This window comes from Eschrichtius robustus, chromosome 16 (genome assembly GCF_028021215.1).
Source record: "Eschrichtius robustus isolate mEscRob2 chromosome 16, mEscRob2.pri, whole genome shotgun sequence".
Classification (NCBI taxonomy): domain Eukaryota; kingdom Metazoa; phylum Chordata; class Mammalia; order Artiodactyla; family Eschrichtiidae; genus Eschrichtius; species Eschrichtius robustus.
Window position 1 is genome coordinate 45,810,154 of NC_090839.1, and position 20,707 is coordinate 45,830,860.

Below are 20,707 nucleotides of genomic sequence, written 5' to 3' on the forward strand. Positions count from 1 at the left end.
AGCTGATGACAGACAGACCAGAGTCCCTTCCACCAGGCAGCGTTTCTCCAGCCCATAGTGGGACGTGGCTGCACTTCTAAATTGGACGAGGTAATGGACTATCTGAAGGCCACCAGACACCTGTGTGGGAGCCCAGGGCCCTGGAGCAGCTGGAGCTCAAGACGTGGGCAGCACTATATGGGCCACAGCTCGGGAGCCCACCCTCTTCAAGGTCACCGGGAAGCCCTTTTGCTCGCACATCTGGGAGCTTGGCTGCCGCAGTCCTGGGTACACGGAGCAGCCGGAGAAGGCAGAGCGGTTCCGAGTGGGGATGAGCTCAGGGCCAGCGGGATGCAGCCTGCGCCCACCAAGGAGCTTCTGAGTCCGGGGGCAAAGAGGTGAACAAGAAGCGGGGGCGGAGTTGCCTCCAAAGCGTCCACTTTCCTGATGGATCGGTGGTGCTGGGTACGTGAACACGTGAAAACCTCCTTGCTCTGGACCACGATCAAACACCCGCGGGCGGAGGGCACAGCCCCGCGTTCACAGCTGCACTGCAGCCTCTCGCCCAGCGGGCGGGCCTGTCCTGCACACACACACAGACGACCAGAATCCGGGAAGAAACTCATGTCTGTAACCCAAGAGCCTGAAGTATGTGTTCTTCCTGGAAAGGGACTTGGCAAATCACTGCTCAAGTCCAGCAACAGGGAAGGAAAGGGCATTATTCTGCACACTTTGAGTCCACAATACCTTTTCCTCCATGGTTTTAGAACAGACTGTGATGTCCCCAAATATACCCAAATGTCCCTATTCATAGGTAACGCACCTGTAACCAGAACACTCAGATCAGCAATCCTGCCAAGAATATTGTGCAGAGGACTCGCCAAGTGGGGTTAAAGGGGACGACAGAAGGTCTGGGATGCGGTCACATCAGGGGCCCTCCTGTTCTGGGTCGCTCGGGAGGTACGTGCTGAGTCCAAAGGATGTTAGGAGAGATGCCGGCAAGAGTCTTGAGATCTCATTGTGAGCGAAGGGAACACGGAAGTGGGTGCCCACGTGTCAGGTGGCACATTCCATCCACAGCTTTAGGAATATCAAGAGTGCAAGGCAGAGAATAATGAACTTAGAAATAACAGAAGAGGTGACTTCCCTTTACTTAAAATTGGCTTTTAACAGAAATCCATCTTGGTGACGGAGTGGGGCTATGACCCTGCATGGAGAACGGAGCCGGGTGTTCTGTGTCTCTGGGTTTAGTGTAGAAAAGCAAAGCCATGAGGCAGTGAGCATGTTAGTTCATCCGCTCAGAGCCCGCGTTTTGAAGCTGCTTGTACGGAGGACACGAGGGGAGAGGAAGAGAGTAGGAGAGAGAAGTGGGGATGGGGTCGTGTGCAGGCGAGAGGCCCTGGAAGGCATTTCGGGGCTGGGCTGGGAGGGGTGGGCTAGCCCAGCACGGGGGCCTCTCCACTGTCTGCGTGCACACGGCGGGGGGGGGGGCACAGTCTGGAGCAGACGCCTGGCTCTTAAAACACATCTACCAATGCCTGAGCCACAGGCACGGGCCAGACCCTGTGCTCAGACGGTGTCTCAGACCCAGAGTACACGGCTGACCTGCCTCATTTCACCTTTCCTGCTGCCCCACAGGACACAGCACCCTTACCCCAACTGGAACGGGTATGTTCCCTCTAAGGGAAACACTTGGGAAAGGGCCGAGGCAGAGATTTCAGATACTAAGGTTGGCTGCAGAAATGCACATACTTTATTTAAAGGCAATCTGAGACACTGCACAAACAGAAGTATCGGTAGCAATCTTTGGTGGCATGACCTGGGCATCCGTGGAGTCCCTCTGATGCTAAACAGAGCCTAAGCCCAGCCCTCAGGGCTGTATTTCCCAGCCCTGACCTAGGACTTAATCACGTTGGAATCCTCAAAAGCAAACCCTCTTATTTCAGACACTGCACAGCTGAGAGCCCGTGGCACCGAGGTGGGAGGACCAGGGTCAGGAGAATCGGTTAAAAACTGCATATTGTACCTGAGGCAGAACGGGAAGTTTATGTCATATGCTCATTTTTCTGCTTCCCCGAGCAGGGGTGAAGCCTCAACATATTTGAGGTAAGATTCTTTGTCCCCTTCAGAAGTATCTTTGGTTTAAAGTTGAGGCAATGGAATAAAACTTTCGTGTTTCTAATTGCCTGAAATGTTTGTTTGCTTTTTGCTTTTGTTTTGGACACTGACATTTCCCAACAGAAAAGATTAAGAAAGGAACAGATGGGAGGCACGTTTGAAAAGTGGTTACTCGATGAGGTCCAATGTTTGGGAAGTAATACGTTTTAAAACTATGAATTTAAACTAAGCAGGCCCTCCATGAAAGACTCAACTTGCAATCAATAAACACTCATGTTCCCTCCTTCAGAGTCACAGCCCCTAAATGTCACTGCAGCATTATCAGGAACTATGTTTAAAAATGACTGTGATGAGATCCATAAGATCCAACTGGGAACTAAAAACTCAAAACGTTTTACACTGAACATTGATTTGACCCGCAAGAGCAAAACCTCCACCTCTCTGGAATAATGTTAATTGAACTCCTCGGTAAATTCTTTTATGCAAGCCAATATGCAGAGTTCTCCCCTGGGTTGATCTTTAGGAAGTAGCTTTTATTTTTATTATTTTCTACACATGTATACTGTTTCCTGGTTGTGTTATTCTTAGTTCTAACGGTTCTCTTGTTTTTGTTTTCCTTAAGTATTTTATTTTATTTCATTTTGTGCAATTTAGTAGGTTATTTATCATAACACGGTTTAAGATGACTCAGACTTTTGATCGAAACAACGTTTGTAACTTAAAACATCATGCATTATAAGTGGTGCTTTGTGGTTTGTTGAGAACCTGCTCTAAAACGTTTTATCCTAAAGAACATGCATCACGTAACTTTTATAATGTGATGTGAGTCTAAATCAAGTCATGTTAGAGATATCTTTCATAAGCCTTTCCCACACATGCCCTCTGAACCCACCCGAGGGGAATGCTGACACCACTCAGGCGGCTCCTACGTGAGGACACAACCACGTGGACAGGTGCCCCTGACGTTACACTGACTCTTGCCAACAAGAAGTTGGGGGATGCAGGGGCAAGGATGGGCCGGGGCCCACACTGTGTCCTGAGAACCATGGGGACACAAACTTCACCCAGGGAGACATCCAAAGACTCTAACTAAAGTGCTCCTAAACCAGAGTCATCCCCGTTTTAAAAACTGGGGCAACCATAAACATTTTGTTTTCAAAATCCTGGAAGGAACATGGATGGAAGGAAAGAAAATCTCAGAAAAGGTAAGTGATCTCAGATCATTCAACAGGTAAGCAGCAAGAGCTCGGAGATGGAGGCCTGTCTTGGCACGGGAATGCCAGACGATGTCCTGGGGCGGGGCAGCCACCTGTGTCTCCAGACTCCTCCCCCCTCCCTCCTCCTCCCTCCTCCCTCCCAGCCTTGGTCCTCAGGCTGCCTGATCTAAACTAAGCCATGTTGAGGGCACTGAACTGTAGCCCAGTGCCTAAAAGAGTTACAGCTCTTCCTGTTTAAAACATGGTTATAAGCTCGCAGGAAAAATTTGAAATTGCACAGAGAATGTAGAAAAATCACATTTGTTGAAACTACCGACTACTGCCTACGTTACTCCAATTCTGCTGACATGGGCAGGATCCGGGTCAGCCTACGGTCAATGCTCAGAATATTTAATATTTGAACACCTTTCACGTTTTGTTTTATGACATGTTGGCACAACGCCTCCAGTGCAGGGATGCTGGGCCAAAGCTGTGGTTCCAGCGTCGCTCCCTATGAGCACCTTTCCCCCCAAACGGCCTCATGTGACTTCCCACCGAAGGACCAGGCCTTTCTGCTTCTCATTAGCCCCAGGCTGTGCTTATGCTGACAACCCAACACCCCATGCTTCAATCTTTGCACCTGTGCCCCCTCAGTCCGAGGGCGCTGCTGCTGATGTGAGTCTGGTGAGACTATAGGTCACAGCCCTGCGATCGGCCCGTTTGGCCGTGAGGATCCCCAATGTGCACGGGCCCCACAAAGGCCAAAAGGAGGAGCTAGGGGTCACGCTGATTTTATCTAGGGGAAGGAGAACATATAGGTGCTGGCCTACAGGATGGTTATTCATATCACAAGAGGCTGGCCAAGGATGCCATTAAAGAGTGCACCTTATGAAGGTATTCAAAAGTTTGCCAAATCCTCCAAGCACGTCGTTGACAATTTTTAGGAGCAGTTTTTCTGTAAAAGAATGTGCGGAGGTGTGCAGAGTGAGGGGTGGGGGGCACGTAGGGATGGGGGTCCCCTCCCACGGCCTCTGGAGGCCGGTCCCAGGCTCCCTTCTCCAGCCAAGAGACTCCACACTCGGAACCCATCTGAGGGAGCAGAGTCTCCAGATGTGACCAGGTGATGATCAAACGTTCTCTCATTGAGAGATGAAATGTCAGCACTCTCACGAGCCTCAGAATAGCACCAACTAGTGTCTCCCATAGAAAACTTACATAAGAAAACATCTTTTTATTCTCTTATAATAGTAATAACTCCTGAGAAAATACGCGTTAGAGCTAATGAGAAAGGGAGGCAAGTCAGTGCAGCACTTTAAATTTCTGCCAATGTGAAATGTGGAAGAAATGAACTGCTTATGATTTAGGAATTGAGTTTTAAAGTTTTTTTTTTTTTTTGTTTTTTTTTTTACCAAAAAAGAAATGTTCTTTTGCTTGTATCGGTTCAGCTGGAATCTGTTTCTCCCCTGCACGTCCGCTGGCACGAGTCAAATGCAATTGTTTCAGATGTCTCTTTTCTCAGGGTCTGAATTTCCCTCTCCTCCTTCAACCCCCCTCTTTGTGCCTGCAGGAATGTTAGCAGGTTTCTTTTCTACCCCCAGATGGACAGGTGGGCACCTTCGTTTCTATTTTAGCATCACCTATTTCTAATGGAATCATTCAGAGAAGTTGTTTCTGCTGATGGTTATGTGAAAACGAAATGAAATGTCATCAGCTGGAGATTCATGGGCCGCATTTAGCAGTGAAGTGAGCTGGGAATAAGTTTCCAAATCCTTCCTCAGACACGGGCCTCCCAAACTCGCAGGAGGGTGGTAAACAGGAGGGAAGGGCAGCAGGGTGGATGAGGGGCACACTGCAGGGTCAGTGCGTTGTTCTTCCCACCTCTGTGAACCACTGACATTTTCCACTGTAAAATACTTTAGACATAGATTTCCCCAGTTTTTCCTTTATTTAACAAGGCCCTCTTGATTATGACGATTCCATTTTCATGCAGTAGGTGGGGGCAGGGTGGGAGAGGGCACCAGATCAGTGACAAACCACCGTTTGCTCTAGGCAAAGGGGCCCTGAGGTATTGGAGAGAGGGTGGGAGGGAGGTGGAGGACTCACCCTCAAATGTCTCACAGGCCCACACCTGTGGTCTGATCTCCAGAAAGACACTCCACGCAACCACCAGGCACACAGCATGCGATAATTCATCCGAAAATCTGCTCCAGCCACTTCCTGTCTTAGCCAGAACGGACATTAGCCCCCATCGCCGGGCTGGCTCTCCACTCTGGCTGCTGTGAGCATTTAGGGAGCCAGACCCCCTCAGGAGACCACATCCCAGCACCAGCGCTGACTGCCCAGCAATCTCTCCTCAGCAAGGAAAAGTTGGCTGGCTCTGGGGTTTGTTACAGGCCGCTCGCCCCACAGGCTGCAGTTCTGCGCAGGGCAGAAGCCGCTCCCTTTGGGCTCTGACCAAACACACTGGCCAGCAGGAGGGGGCCCCACAGATACACTGACCAAGGTGCGCGCCCCACTGCCTGAGCCTGATTCTAACTGCAAATCGGAGCCACCTACCCCCAGCCCCTAAATCTGCCAAGCCCTCAGCCAGTGTCCGCTGCACCAAACCCGAACCCGGGAGGTGGCCCGGGAAGGCGCAGACAGGAGTCCGGCCAGGAGCCTGGCGGCGCCAGCGCATCTGATGCCGCAGATGGGCTGCGCGCACCTGAAGTCTGGGTGATAGGCGCTCACGCCCCTGCGTGCAAGGGGCACCCAAGCAGACGAAGGCGACGAGAAGACCCCTTTCTCTAGTCCTTCAGGAAAGCCAAGCGACCCCGCTGGCAGCCTCCCCAAAGCAGGGCTGTAAGCGCCCACTCCACTGGAGGCTTGCAGAAAACGCATCGCGATCAAAGCCCCTTTCCCCGGAAAAATGCCCCATTCTGCCTGTAATCCAATTCCCTCTCCCCGCACCTGGAGAGCGCGCACTAAGAGGCAGAAATCATACCCAGGGAAATTGTGACCAGAACTTGAACCCCAAACGCATCCACTCATTCCCCTCTCCGCGCTGTGGCTGGCGGCTCCCAGGGCTGCGGGCTGTCGCGGCTGCCAGGGACCAGACAGCGCGCGGAACCGAGGGGCTCCCAGAGTCCCGGCCTCCGTCCCGGTCTCCGTCCCGGTCGTCGGTCAGGAGCCCCCATCCCCAGCGCGCTCGCACCCTCGCCTTCCTTTTTCCCTCCGCTCGGCGAATCGAAGCCCGCTTCCCTTCCCTGTCCCGGATGGACCTCGGACCCCAGCTCCGCGGCGGCCCCGCTCACCAGCCCCAGTCGGTCTCCTCTGGGTCGCTGGAGGGGGTCTCCCGGACCCTCAGAGCCAATGCCCGCCGCGCGCCTCCACCGACCCGGGCAGCCCCGCTCCTCCGCGCTCCCGGGTTTTGGTCTCAGCAGCTCCCTCCGACTTTGCACAGCGGCGCCTCCGCGCCGCCGGGGCGCCTGGGGTGGCGAGGCGCCAAGCTGCAGCCCGGGCTGCCGGCGCCCGGCCCCTTCCTCCACATCTTCCTCGTCCGCTCCGCTCTCCCTGACGCCTGGCGACCCCGCCCCTCCCCGGTCCCGCCGCCCGGACCACCCGAACTCACCCCGGAGCCGCGACGCCGCCGGTTTGCGCGCTCCGAGGCGGAGCCAGGACGCCCTCCCGCGCGGGGGCCGCCTCCCTGCCGCCCGCCCGCCCGCCGCCCACCCGCGGCCCCCGCCCCGCTCCCGCCGGCCCCTCCGCTGCCCGCGCTGCCTTGGCGGTCGGGACTCACCTCCCGCACAAGGTGACCCGCTAGTGCGCCCGGTGGCGGCCCGCGCGTCTCCGGAGGCAGCGAGCGCGCGGGGCGCGGGGTGTGCTGCGCCCGCCTCTGCTCCCGGCTCCCTCCCACGCCGCCCGGCTTTCTCCCTTCCGCCCACTCCCTGCCGCTCGGTCCTGCGCTCGCCGCCCGCGCCCCCGGCTGCCCCGCGCGTACTGGAGCGCCGGGCGCGGGGCAGCGGCGGCGGCCCGGCGGCTGGAGCGAGCTAGCGGCGGCGGCGGGGCGGAGCCCGGCCCTCCGGCCACCAGGAGAGGAGGGTGAGAGGAGACTCCCGCGGCGCGCACCCGGCCGGCGGGTGGGCGAGGGGCGCCCGGGGCGCGCCGCTCGTCTCGGCTCCCAAGCCTGGAGACACGCGTGCCGGAGGCGGCGGCCACGGGCTCTGGGGATGGCAGGAAGGAGGAGGAGGAGGAGGAGGGAATGGCTCCGCGCGAAGGCGCCGCCAACTTTGCCCCAGGCCGCCGGGCCCCGCGGGGGATCGCGTCTGGCAGGTGGCCCGGGCCCGGTGTCTGGGAATGTGGGTGACAGAGGCTGGGGGAAGGGGGCATCCACTGGGGACTAGGAGGGCGGATTTGCCGCCTGGTTCGGAGAAGAAATGGCTCCCCTCGGTCCTAAAGGCCTCCCCAGGCTCTGGTTCGTTCTTTCTGAGGTTCCCAAGGACCCACTTTATAGGCTTGAATCTCCTAGGGTCCTGACCAGCCAATCAACCCCGTGAAACCAGGCGGGGGGCCCAGACTCCGGGACCTCGACCCAGTGTCACACCGGTCTGATGTGCGTGCAGGGCTGGCCCTGGGCAGTGGGAATTGAGAGGAAAACTAGGTTGTCGGGAGAAGGGGGGTGGGCATAAGCCTGGTGAGGAGAGTGGGCAGTGGGGAGGGAGCGAGGGAGGGCACCTCCCAAGATAGTCTGCATTTCCAACGTTGAGGGAGGCGGGGGAAGTGGTGTTTTCAGTAGGGATTTCATAGAGAAAGAAGTGAGGAAGAAAGAAGTACCAGAAGGGAGTCAAAAGTGATTTAGGAAAAGAATCTGTGAGCCCACTTCTGTCACAGGCACAGAAGTGCCCGGTACCCCAGCCAGGCTGGCACTGGCTGAACCCTGGTGTTCATTGTCTGTTATGCCCCAGGAAACCCTCCTTGGTGCAGAGGCCTCTCCCTGCCTGGGCACCAACCCCTTGGCCCTGAGAAGGCACCTCTTCCTCTGCCAGGGCTCCTGGGGTGGAGTTTCCAGAGGGCTGGGGTCAGAGGTGGGACCAGAACAGCAGGTCCCTCCCCGTGTTCCCTTTGTGGGACTGGCTCCTGTGGGTCCTCAGCAGCCCAGAGAGAAAGCTCAAGTCCCAGTGCACCTGTAAGGGGGCAGGTGGGTGGAGGTGCAGGTCAGTGGAACCGGCACCATCTGTGCTCTGTCTTTATCCACCTGAATGCCATCCCCCCTCCATCTCTGTAGCGTGGCAAAGCACAGCCAGGCTTCTGGCTCCAGATCCCAGAGCTGCAAGGCTGTGGTCTGGAACACTCAGAAAAGGCCACGGTCCACTCCTCCCGGCTCGAAGAACTTCTCAGATGGGAGGAAGATGCCATCTTACCCTAGTAAACTTGCCACTGTCCCTGGATCCTTTCCGGATCAGAACATTCTCTCATCTGAACCACTGAGCTGAGCAGATATCATTGGACTCATTTGAGGTGGAGAATCCTTACTCCTGTTTATCAGATGAAGAAGATGATGCTTTTTGAAAAATATCACCTGGGGTTTTCGCAGCCACCAGAGTTCGGGAGCAGCCTGACCTGGGTTCTCATCTCTCAGAGCACTTGTGTATCTAGGCTTTGGGTTCGCTTCGGGGCCAGTTTTGTTTTCGTGAGAGAACACCAGCCTGGGGCGCAGCTGGACCTGCCTGTGCCTCCAGGGCATGGTTTGCAGTTTCAGTTGGACTTTTCATGATATACCAGGTGGGCCCTCATGAGAGCAGCATAACACGTGACCCCTGGCTGTCACTGGCTACCCGTGCACTGCTCCCCCCAAAAGTGAGGGTTGCAGAGTGAAAGGAAGGGGATGCCTTCCCGGTGGCCTCCTGTGTGGAGTTCTGGGGCCTGCCTCTGTGTCGTGTCCTTGGTACTTTGGAACATTCCAGGCTGCTGCTTTGGAACTTAGTACCCCGGCTCTTCCAGGTGAAGTGTGGAGCGTGGGTACATGCGGGGGGTGGGGGAGGGTACGTTTCCTGACATTTTCTAAGGCTTTGTTTTCATAACACGCCTCACTCAATTTAGCCTTTAAACATTCCCATGGTCTTCTATTGTGGAATGAATATGGTGGGCCCCTTAAGTCACTGTGTTTTATTCTCATACAGCTCTTGGGCACATCCCAGGTACTGAACAAATAGTGACTGACTGCATTAGATGGGGGGAAGGGGTACAATTAAATGTCTTTGAGGAAAGAGGGTAATTTGGAAGAAAAGGGAAAAGTTCGTGATGTGGGAGGTTGTTTATTATTATTATTATTAATTTCTCCCATGCCACTCACATAGCTTCAAGGTCTCCAGAAGTATGTTGTCTTTTCTAGACCCTGACCCTGAACATGCACACACAACCTTTAGTGTTTCCGCAATCCCAGTGGGTGTTACCGATCATTGCATAAGAAACTCGCCAGGGCCAGGAATCTCAGATGAAGAGAAGGGTGTCTCCTGCTCGTGGCAGATGTGGCAGTTCAGGGAAGGCACCCACGGCTCCTGGTGGGCACCTGGCTGGTCTGGGATGGTAGGTAGCTGCACGTATAGGGTGGTTTCTCTTGAGTCTGGATCCCTGGTTGTTGCTTGGAATTTTGTCCTCACTGTTGTGCTGTGATGCCGCACTGAAATAGGAAAGCAAACAAGGGGCTGTCACGTACTGAGCAGAGGGAGACAGCAGAAGTCACCAAATCTCCTGGGTATCGGTAACCTTCTCGACAAGGCTTATCTCTTAGGAGAGGTTACAGAACTGACAGAGCTAAGAGAGGTCTCTGGGGCCAATTCCTGTGCTGTGAACTGTCGCTCAGTCACCAGCCAGCTGTCAGGCTTCTGGACAACTTTCAGGAGAAGCTGTTAGTTCCCAGAGGCAGGTGACCAGATGAGAGGAAGCACGGACTGGAGGTCTTCAGGTAGGAGACGTTCCTCAACACGTTGTGTGAACTGAAAGGTTCCAGACACCAGGCAGAGCTTATGAAGTGCCCTGCCGTGCCCTGCGTGGTGCCGGCAGCTCAGCGGGACTCCTTCTAAACCACCTTTAGATCAAATGTGTGAAATGCTCAGCCTTGTTACGCGTTGATTGTAATACTAACAATGGAGAGGGTGTACCCAATTTTAAGGCAATGTCATTCATCCAGTTTTTTCTTGTCTCCTCCCCAGATCTGTTATTAAATTGTCTTGACTGATGACATCCAGGAATCGAAAAGCTGCAATGTCTTATCACAGGAGAATCCTGTGGACTTAGAAGGACAGAAAGATGACCACTCAGATGTTCAGTGTAGACATGATAGGTGAGGTTCTAAGAAAAATGTGAATTGGTATCAGAAACAAAAGGAGAGAGATTCAAAACCTAGACAAAATTTTGAGGCAATGTTGAAGTGAGAGTTTAGAATAGGCAAAGACGCACCAGCACGCCAGATCATCAGAGCTGGAGGAGTTCTTGGTGCTCTCCTGGTACGGCCCTCTGATTCTCAGGTGGCTTGAGTGGGGAGTGAAGCCCAGGTCTGGGCTACCGACTTTGCAGTCTGGCTCTGCATCTGTCACATCACTTTGGAATGAATCAAGGAGGGCAGGAAGTTAACAAATTGTAAGCCACCCCTGTGGTGCAGTGGACCAGTTACCTGCTGCTGCAAACAAGCCAGCCCAGACGTTGTGGCTGAAAACGGCAGCCCTCTATTGGCTCACAGCTCTGAGGGTGGCGATGAGGGCTGAGCCGCTGGGTGGTGTCACCTGGGCTCCCTTGGGCATCCGTGGTCAGTTGCCCACCTAAGCCTACCTCATGTGTCCGGGGTGGTTGGCTGTGGACTGGGGGATGGGCTGCTGCTCCCTCAGGGCTGGCCCAGGGCTCCTCACAGAGCTGGTGGTGCCCAGCGCTGCGGGCCCAGTGCACACGGCTTTCCAAGCCCACATCACATGGCTGCGGTCTCCTTTACCAAAGCTGTCGCGTGGCCCAGGTTCAGGAGGTGGGAGACAGCCTCCGGCTTTTGATGGGTGGGGTCATGAGGTCCCGCTGGAGACATGGTGCATGGGGGTGGGAGGCGTTTGGAGCTGTTTTTGCAATCAGCTGTTGCTGAGAGTGTGATTTGTTCTTAATGCACGTGACTTCACTGAATCTGGATCTGAGCTCAGTGGGGAGGCAGGAGTGACCCCAGGAGGTGAGGAGGTTGAGTGTTTGGCCCGGTGGTCTCACTGCCAGTGAGTGAGGAAGGGGCTCAGATCCGGCTTGTCTTCAGCTCGGCGAGAAGCCAACCTTCACAGAGGGTGTGCGTCAGGGGCGGGCTGAAGGCTTACCACGGTGAGGGCTCAGCGAGACTGGGAGTAGGTGTCTGCCACTCCTGTGTCCTGTCCTCATGCAGGGAGCCCGGTGTCCTCCTGTCTAATGAACATGGTTATAGTAGCTGCTGCCTGGCCGTGTACAGACGAAGACGTGCTCCACGCGCGCAGTGTGTTTCCCGAGCAGGGATGGCGGGTTATTGTTTTAAAGACAGTTGGCAAGACTGTGGGACTGCTGGGGACCTTTGGCAGGGAAGTTGAGGGGAATGGCAAAATCTGGATTCTTGGCACAAAACATGCTGGTGCTGAAAGGCCTTCAGATGCCACACGAGAGGGGAGATTGATGTTTTCGTTCATCCAAGTGCTTCTTGTTTCAAGGGGGCCGAGGCTGAGTGAGGCCAAGTCAGTTGTCAGATCCTCCAGGTCCTTCTGTCTGCTTCCCTCTGCCCCAGCTCCCATGGGTCTCGCTGCTTAGGACCCACCCCTGCATATTTCTTGGTTTCTCATCCTGGGACAGCCTTCATTTCTCTTATCAGAGCATGAACACGTGGGCTCCTGCTCCACCCTGCTCCAGACTTTAAAGTCAGAGTCTGGAGAGACGGCTCGGCGAGTGTAGGACCACGGGACACACGTGGGACATATACAGGACACACAGGACACACTTGCGACAGTGAAGCGGGCAGGTGTGGTGATGCTGTCCAGCTGGGATAGACGCTACACCTTTCCCAGGAAACAGCCCACACATGCCAGGCAGTCCGGGACCAACCAGGAAAGAGATCAAGTGCAAGGGCCCCCCTGTTCTCCATGCTATCGTGAACCCTTTCCGCTGGGGGTCTCCCACCCTCACCCATTCCCTCTCCTGATTTTGACAATTTATTTCTTCTTCCTGGACCTGAACACAGATTTGGCCTCACTTTCTCCTGGATACGTGATGTCAGGTGACCACACAGACTGTCACACCAGAGCCTCCAGCACCCGGCCCCTCTGTTGCCAGCAGGGCTGGTCCTCTGTTCTCCCCGTGACCTGCCTCGGCAGGTGACTAATTTCCATGATCCAGTTAATGATCCATAACCCATGTCATTATCATGACAGAGGACAGTATCAGAATAATCAGTGTCTTTAAGAAATTGTATTTTAGCTGGAAGCAGGAAAATAGGATTATTTCCAGGACTGTTGGAGGGAAAAATAATTAGGAAAAGCTTAGCTTTACAAAACCTTGCTTTCAGGATGGACTGTGGGGCCAGAATTTGCACCATGTGTTCAGAAACACTAGCCTCAAAAAATGGATTCATAAATCCACTTTGATCCATGCACCAAAGTGGACAGTGCACCTCCTTCACTCAGACGAAAGAAGACCGTGTTTTTCTTGCTGAACAAAAGAACTGTGTGTACTGCTCTAACATAATGAGAAACTGAGAGGCTGGGGTCCATGAAAACATTGCTGGTGCAACACTAAGCATTCAAACACCATCATTAACTATTAGCATGATTTCTGGCATTTCCCAAAAAGCCTACAAACTCATTTTTGGCTCAGGAAAATATATTTTTTGCTGCATGCACTTTTTTTCTGCAAAAAAAGAGAGAATTCTATGGCAAAAATAACCACTTCTGTAATTTTGCAGGATGTGGAACTGGAGGGAAAACCCCACGAAATTAAGCAATTTCATTTTTATGATTCCCAGTTTATCACTCACATTTCAAGAAAAGAATGCCTTTGAATAAAGGAATTCCCTCGGGCACGTGCCAGAACCTGCCCTCTGTGCCCGGCTGTGCTCCCTGGGCGACTGTCATGCACATCAGCAGCTGGTCCTGCCCGGGGTGCCTTAGATATGGTTTGCTGGATGTCAGGACACCAGGGGACAGGATGATCTCCTCCTACAGCAGGGGCCAAGCGTGGCCACGGCGATAACCCACTTTGGGGCTAGCAGCACAAGGAAAGAGTCCTCTCTGGACCAGGTGCCATGACCCCCTGGTTCAGGGCAGCGTCTCAAGTTCCCGTGGCTTTTCCTGTGCTCTGGGTCAGGCGTGCGTCTCCACCTGCCCCTGGCCTGGCCCACACGCGCTGCACTGTGTCTGCCCACAGGCGGGCCCGTCTCCGACATCCCCACTCCCGGGACAGCACCTTGGGGGCCCATCCTCCCTTCAGGGAGGGCGTCGCCCTCCTCTGTCTCTGTTGGCCCGACCGCTTCCTGCCTGGAGCACCGTTCTGTCCTTTATCCACCTCACGTGTTCCACTTCCTTCCGACCTTCTGTGCCGCGTCCTCAGGGTCCCAGCAGCAGCTGCCCCTGCGCTGTCCATGGTAAGAGCGGAGAAGCATCAGAGAGCAGCATGTACACACTTTGAATACTATGGGACATTCTTGTTCCAAAATTACTTATTTCCTAGAATTTATGTATATTATATGGCTTTTTCCTTCCTACACAAAAGTATTTGATAATTAAAAACTTCAATTACCCATTAAAATAATTGTAAAACATTTTGTGGAGGTTTTCATCCCTGTGGGCTTTTGGCAGTGGCTCCTGGGTCGTGTGGTTTCCACTGACCGGGTACTAGCCCTGCTCTCGGCTGGAGACGTCTCTGAACCCTCAGCAGGGATGCGGGAGTCTGCCCGCTGCCTCCTACTGACGCATGCAAACCGGCTGCACCCAACAATAACGTGTTTTGTCTTGTCGGGAAGCTCCCTTTATGCCCCCCCAAAAGTCTACAGGTAGAAAAATACAATTTATTGCTTCACTGAAGACACTGAGAACACAATTTGCAATAGAAACGTGTCTTTTTCTTGCATGTCACCTGTCCCCTAATTCGCAAGACAAAGGCAAGTTCTGCAGAAGCAGCCAGGATGAGGGGCCCTGTGAGCACCTCCCCTGGACCACCCCATCCTTTGGGCCTGTCCTCCTAGGACAACGTGTGGGTGGACGGGATGTGCAGGGCGGAGGTGGCAGGTTGGTGCCCACGCTGGTCCCAGGGACAGAAGCCCCAGCACAATCTCGGTGGCCAGAGGTGGGGGGTGGCATCAGGCCGAGGAGGGCTCCCCACGTTTCAGGGGGGCAGGCCTGCCTGTCCTTCCAAAACGAGCAGCCGTTTGTGCTGAGACAGTGCGTTCCTGTCCGTCTCCCTCCGGAATCTCCTCTCTGGTTATTTTTGCTCTGGTGCCTCCCGCCCCGGCCGCTCCAGGTCACCTTGGCTCAGCTCGCTTCCCTTCCGAGGAGCTCAAGGGGAAAGGAGCAGGAGAAGCCAGGTCTGTCCAGTGCCTCCAGGGTCCACGGTGACGGAGGCTGGCCCTCACCTCCCGGCCGAGCGCACCGGGAGTTTAAGAGCCAGGCCAGCGATGCTTCCCAGCCTTTCCTCAGTTCCAGCCCATCCTGGGCTACGGATCCATGAGCCCTCACTGTCCTATAAATAACCTATTCGCCAAACCAAAATAGTGACCTGAGAATTACCCCGTGTCTTCCCACACAGATGCTCACGACAGTTCCTGCCATCGTCTGGAGGCTGCAATCACATCCCCGTCCCAGGGGCAGGTGGACCTTGGCTGAGGTGGGCGGCCTGGCGGTGGGAGCAGTGCCGGCAGGGCTACAGCTCCTTCTCTTCCCTCCCCGGGCTCTGCATTGTTGCGGGGCGCAGGTGAGCCCCGGCACTGGGCACGTGGAGGAGTGGGTCTACTGTCCACGGTGGGAGAAGGCGCTGGGCTGCACTGGATACTGGGCAGGTCTCTGGACTCCGGGACTGCGCACTTAGGCCGGGTCCTTCACAGGCATCACAACCCGCGTGCAGAGACGCGGTTCCTGGGCTGTTGTGTGTGAGGGAAGATGAGGGGGCGTGGCTCTGAACCACACCCCCAGGCCCGGTTTTGCCCCGATTCATTTGGCTTTTCACCTTCCTGGCAACTCATCCACTACTTACCTCCCTTTGCCTTGGTCTTTGGCCTTGAGCCATGTTCCAGTTTCAGACCTCAGCCTTTCCCACCTGCAGGTCTGGGGCCAGACCCCGACCGGCCTGCCCGCAAAGCCCTCTCAGCTGGGAGCATGGCCTTATTCCTAGAAGTGGGGATGGGCAGCCCTTGGAGCTCCCCATGGCCTTGAGGATCCCAAGGTCACATTTGCCAAGTGGCAGAATTGATGCTTGCATCTGGGTCTCCCGAGTCTGGGTTTTCTCCAGACCGCGGCCTGCACCTGGGCTCGCTGACCCTGGAGGACTCCGTCTGAGGGGAAAAAAAATCAGAGCAGGGAGAGGAATGAAGTACCTTGAAGGCTTTGCTCATAGAGCGGAAATGTGAGATGGGAGGTGAGGGGCAGGCACAAAACCTGCTCGTGCTCCAGATTCAAGAAGCAATGACTCCATCCTTTCTCAGTGTTTGTGTCTGTAAAGTGGGGCTGCTTGTCCCCAGATTGTGCCTCACACCCCGGGGCACTGGAAGCCGGATGGGCCTGAGTCCCACACAGCCCTGATGCGATGCAAGGTGCCGCGTGAATGGCTGGAAGAAACAGAAACAGTTGAGCTGATACCCAGGATGCTTCGGGAGTCCCCTAATGGCGCTGTGTTGACTCAACATGAATTCTGCTCAAGCGGACAAGTGTTGAAATTCCTCTGAGCAGCAGCGAGTGCCGCCTTCCCTGGGCACAGGTCTGTGCTTCTCATTTAAAGTCATCCTGGTGGATCCTCCGTTGCTTGCTCCTGGCTCTGACTGTCTGTGCTGCTGATCGCACACGGCAGGGCCTGGCGCCGCTGCCACTGTTCCCACGGAGGGGAGGGGGGCTTAGTGATGCACTGAGGGCCCTCCACTGAGACGGCCATAACAAGTTTCTAAAGCCAGCAACTGTAATTTCTTCAGAGGACTCAGGCCACAGGGGCTGCTTGCCCTGCAAACTCAGAGAGCTGGACGTGCCTAAGGGTGGTGTCCTGCCTGGAGACTGGTGAGGACAGAACGAGGCCTTAAAGTCCAGCTCCCTTGGTTCCATGCAGGACAAAGTCAGAGGTGTCACCCGCCCTCCAGAACCTTGGGGGTCTGGCTGAGGCTCCCCTCTGTAGGACCCCCCTGAGATCCTGCCTCCCTTCCCGTCCCTTCTGCTGCTTCCTTCCTGACCCCCAACTAGGACTTGTTCTGTAATCAGCCACTTGCCTGTGGGTCCCCATCTCGGGGCCGATTCAGGGAGACCCTGCCTGAGACGCTGGGTTTCAGGACTTGTTCACGTTCCCGATAGTTTCTCTGTCAAACCTTCCCTGAGTGACCTCCAGTGCGCTGTCCACCAGCTCCTGGGCTTGGATTTCTCACTTGAACTAGAGTTTCTACCAGTTTTAACTTTCCGAGACTCTGCAACCAAGATCATGAAAGGAGGCTGCTATGAGGGGGTATATGTGTATGCTATGAGGGCTGTATGTGTGCATGTGTGTATGTATGTGTATGCATGTGCATGCACCTGTGTGTGCATGTGCATGTGTGCGTATATATGTGCCTGTGTGTGCCTGTGTGTGCATGTGTATGTGTGTGTGTATGTGTATGTGCCTGTGTGTGTGTGTGTGTCTGCATGTCTGTGTGCACACGTGTGTCTGTGAAAGAGAAAGAAAGACAAACCCTGGGCAAGCACTTAATCTCTCCAGGCCTCAGGTCTAATCTGTAAAATGGGGGTGGTGACAGGGTCTCTTCACTGTGTTGGGAGGATTAAATGCCATATCACGTAACATGTTTGGCGTGGGGCCTCCCAGTGGCATTCAATGCACTTTAACCCTCTGTCCTTCATACCTGTCCTGCCTAGGTCATAGCCCTGCGAGCACCTGTGTCTGGGAGGAGTGCCCTCGCGCTGCCTGGGGCCGGGAGCAGATGGAGAGACCCACCCATCAGGGGACACTGTCTGATGTTTTGCAAAGGGTCGCCGGGAGCGGGGGGGTGCAGGGCCCCTTCCAGGCCCCCCACCTCAGGGGCTGTGGGCAGAGCGCAGGCACCAGGCACCGGCCTGCAAAGCGTGGGGGAGGCAGGATTCTGCTCTGCGGGAATGAGAAGATAGTCATCCCTGGAGTCAGTGGTAAAACAAAAGTGATGTCATTTACTCTTCCTTTTGGCTCTCAGTGGTCTGGATTTTGCCAGGGAGGGGCTGTCAGAAATTTATGACCAGTGCCTGCTCACTGGATGCCCGAATATAAGAGAGAAAAGGACAAAACACTTAGGGAAATTAGAAGCCATTTAGAAGATGAATCCCCAGGGGATCTGTTGAATTTCAATTGGCCGGGACAACTGCTCTTTTCTACCGCATTTTCCTGTCTCTTTCTTCATCCCCAGCCAGGCCATCCTCCTGAAGGGCTAGCTGAGTCCTCAGCCTTGACCAGCAGGAACTCCTGAGCGGCCACGGAGCTGTGACTGGAGGAGGTGGGTCTGAATCCACAGAACTGTCCCTCCTCCAGGTCAAGGGGCAGAGGGTGACGCAGTTCCCTCACACACATAGTGGTTCAGGGTGTCTCCTTAGATGCCGTAGAGGATACAGAGATGGTTCCAGCACAGCCTTTGCCTGGCAAGGGCTCATAATCTAGGAGGCTGGGGGCGGGGAGACAGAACCAAGAATGTGCAGAGCAAAGAAAGGCGTGCTATGAAGGAAAGGCCAAGCAAGAGGACTGGGGGCCGAGACAGGGATGCTGTCTGATGCTCCTCCCACCGGTGGGGTGGCCCCAGGCCCAGCCAGCCCTTTCAGGCCCCTGGGGTCAGATGATGGTCTCCCCACAAGAACTACTTTATTAAACATTTGGTCTAAAATAATTGAAAACTAAGCATACCTGCAGACATAATGTTTTATTTTATTCCCATGTAGCTTTGTGATCAATGTAAATATTTTCATGATATAAAAGTTTTTCCCAGAAAGAAGATTCTATCTTATTACATCACAAATATGCTGAGTAAGGGACTGAATCAAGACTTGATTTGGTGCCCAGACTCAGTGAGGTGGTTAGTAAGCTGTCGTTGTGGCTGGATTTGGAGAAAGCATTTACTAAAATCTTCCCAGCCAGCCTCGGAGCTGTGGCATCACAGCTGAGCTTTCTGGTGGCGGCACAGGCGATGCCTACAGGTGATGCCCACATGGGATGCCCAGAGGTGATGCCCACATGTGATGCCCAGAGGTGATGCCCACCACCGCCTCAGGTTCACCTCTGCTTTTTCTGCTCCCTTAGCGAAGCACTGTTCTAAACAGTCAGTGTGTATTCTCCTAGCCCACCACCTTCTACATATTTAACAAAATCAACATACTTTTGCAATTGTCTCTAATCAGGTTCCTGATTTTAATTTCTAACTAGATGCACCACCAACATGTTGCATTATTTAGAACAAATCATTTGATTCACTAATACATTCATATTCTTAATATGTCTCACTTGTTGCAAAAATATCCGATTGATTCATTAAACTGTGCTTAATAGATTGAGTTATATTATAAATCATGCAATGGTTCAACATTAAAATAAAAATTAGTAGCTAACTCAGAGCGGCAAGGACGCTTCTCCTGCCTGGTCCCTTCTTTCATCGTGAACATACGCATTGTCATCTACCCCTTCCTAAGCAGACAGACTTCCTTTTGCATGGATTCAAGCTTGCCTTCCTTCTGATTAATACTGAGCACTGAAACCAACAGGATGTCCTGCCCCCTTGTTACATGGTGCTGGGACCAAGCACACAAACCAGCAGACAAAATGACGGCCAGGTTGCCTGCTCCTGGGGCCCTGGTCCCGGAAGACGAGCCGCAGCAGAGACTCTGCTTTCGGGACTCCTTTGAGACCCTTCCTTTGCTGCACCCACCAATCCAAGGCTACTTCATCATACACTCTGCCCAATACCAACAATCACTTTTCAAGACTTGCCAAGAATCTCTGCACTCAGGCCCCATCACCAATGAGTCCACTGACTGCCCTCTGAGCACCGACGCCAGCCGGGTAGTTGCCCCTTCCCGCAGTGGGTCTCTGTCTAAGTTCTTAACCGTGGGTTCCGGGTGGGGGTGGGGCAGGGGGTGAACAGAGCATGGGCTCTATGGAAACCAGGGCATCTCCTGAGAGCCGCTGGGGCTCGCCCTATATAACAGCAATTATTCCCTCCTAGACCTGCCCTTGGAAAGTGGGTTATGTGTTGGACATTTTTCAAGATAAATCTGAGTGAGGCTGGCAGAGGATCTGGAACGGCAGACAGAGCAGAGGTGGCCGAGAGGGTTGAGGAGCAGGGGCGTCGAGGAGGGGCAGCGGGTGGGGGCACAGCGCCGCGAGTGGTGTGAATATGTGTGAGTGTGAGTGTGCAAGCAGCGGGGGGAACGGCTGGGGTGGCGGGAGGGTCTTAGTCCTTGTGCCGCAGGTTCGTTCCTCGCTCTGCTGAGTCCACTGTCTCCACTGACTGGCCCGAGGCAAATGTATATTTAGACACAAACACGCATTCTGGGTGTGGAAGGACAGAAATGCATGGCTGATTTTCTGTACAAACTTGCAGGATTCAAAATGGCCTTGAAAAGCCAGAAGTTGGCCCCAAATTGAGAAGAATGCATTTAGCAGGATGGCCCTGGCTGCCACAGTTTGAAAGGGACACTGAGAAGTAAGACCGGGCAGGCGAGGGTTGTCAAGACGGGCAGGATGTGTACGTGTGCGCTCTGGGGAAGGAGTGTGACCGGGGCTGTTCAGCCCAAATAGGAGCTGACAGAGAGCAGGACAGCAGGTCCACACGACACGTCTGTGTGTCTCCAGCAGGGTCAGAAGTGCCCCGAGTGAGGGGAGAACTGCTCCTGAGGAAGGGGCTGCCCCAGCACCTCTGGTCTGGAAGTGCCCTGGGCAAGGCAGAGAGAGGGCCCTGTCTGCTGCTTCCCTTCCAGGCAGAGGCTTTACTTCGCCCGAACACAGGGAGAAAGCCAGAATTCTGGAAAGGGAACCTGTGAAAGCACGCTCAGCCACAGGCAGTAGGGGACTTTGGTTCAAATCCAAGCTGTGTGACTCTGGACAAGTCGTTTAACCTCTCTGTGCCTCCATTTCTTCATCCTAGGATGTGGCTATGATTTCCAGTACTTTTGCCGTGGAAGATCGGCCAGTCGGCAGACACATTTGGTGACTGAGAGAAGGAAAACCTCGGTGACAGCAAGCCTGTGAAGAGTCCAGAT